We start from the raw sequence: 1,520 nt of genomic DNA on the forward strand, positions 1-1,520 counted from the left end.
TGCCTCCAGATTTGTTCTTTTTACTTAGGATTGTATTGCCAATGTGGGCTCTTTTTTGGTTCCATATGAACTTTAGAGTACTTTTTTCCAATTCTGTGAAGAAAGTCATTGGCAGCTTGATGGTGATGGCATTCAAATCTATAAATTACCTTGGGCAGTATGGCCATTTTCGCGATATTGATTCTTCCTATCCATGAGCATGGAATGTTCTTCCATCTGTTTATGTCCTCTCTTATTTCATTGAGCAGTGGTTTGTAGTTCTCCTTGAAGAGGTCCTTCACATCCCTTGTAAGTTGGATTCCTACGTATTTTATTCTCTTTGTAACAATTGTGAATGGAAGTTTACTGATGACTTTGCTCTCTGTTTGTTATTGGTGTATAGAAATGCTTGATTTTTTCACATTGATTTTGTATCCTGAGATTTTGCTCAAGTTGCTTATCAGGTTAAGGAGATTTTGGGCTGAGATGATGGGGTTTTCTAAATATACAATCATGTCTTCTGCTAACAGGGACAATTTGACTTCCTCTTTTCCTAATTGAATACCCTTTATTTCTTTATTTTGCCTGATTGCCCTGGCCAGCACTTTCAATATTTTGTTGAATAGGAGTGGTGAGAGAGGGCATCCTTGTCCTGTGCCAGTTTTCAAAGGGAATTTTTCCAGTTTTTGCCCATTCATTATGATATTGGCTGTGGGTTTGTCATAAATAGCTGTTATTATTTTGAGATACATTCCATCAATACCTAGTTTATTGAGAGTTTTTAGCACGAAGGGCTGTTGAATTTTGTCAAATGCCTTTTCTGCATCTATTGAGATAATCATGTTTTTTGTCATTGGTTCTGTTTATGTGATGCATTACGTTTATTGATTTGTGTACGTTGAACCAGCCTTGCATCCCTGGGATGAAGCCAACTTGATCATAGTGGGTAAGCTTTTTGATGTGCTGCTAAATTCGGTTTGCCAGTATTTTATTGAGGATTTTCACATCAATGTTCATCAGGGATATTGGTCTAAAATTCTCTTTTTTTTGTTGTATCTCTGCCAGGCTTTCGTATCAAGATGATCCTGGCCTCATAAAATGAGTTAGGGAGGATTCCCTCTTTTTCTATTGATTGGAATAGCTTCAGAAGGAATGGTACCAGCTCCTCTTTGTACCTCTGATAGAATTCGACAGTTAAACTCTCTGGTCCTGGACTTTTTTTGGTTGGTAGGCTATTAATTATTGCCTCAATTTCAGAACCTGTTATTGGTTTATTCAGAGATTCAATTTCTTCCTGCTTTAGTCTTGGGAGGGTGTGTGTGTCCAGGAATTTATCCATGTCTTCTAGATTTTCTAGCTTATTTGCATAGAGGTGTTTATAGTATTCTCTAATAGTAGTTTGTATTTTTTGTGGGATTGGTAGTGATATCCCCTTTATCATTTTTTATTGTGGGATCGGTGGTGATATCCCCTTTATCATTTTTTATTGCATCTATTTGATTCTTCTCTCTTTTTCATTTTATTTATTTATTTATTTATTT

The sequence above is a fragment of the Rhinopithecus bieti genome, unplaced genomic scaffold (assembly GCF_001698545.2).
Source record: "Rhinopithecus bieti isolate Rb0 unplaced genomic scaffold, ASM169854v2 scaffold_13352, whole genome shotgun sequence".
NCBI lineage: Eukaryota > Metazoa > Chordata > Mammalia > Primates > Cercopithecidae > Rhinopithecus > Rhinopithecus bieti.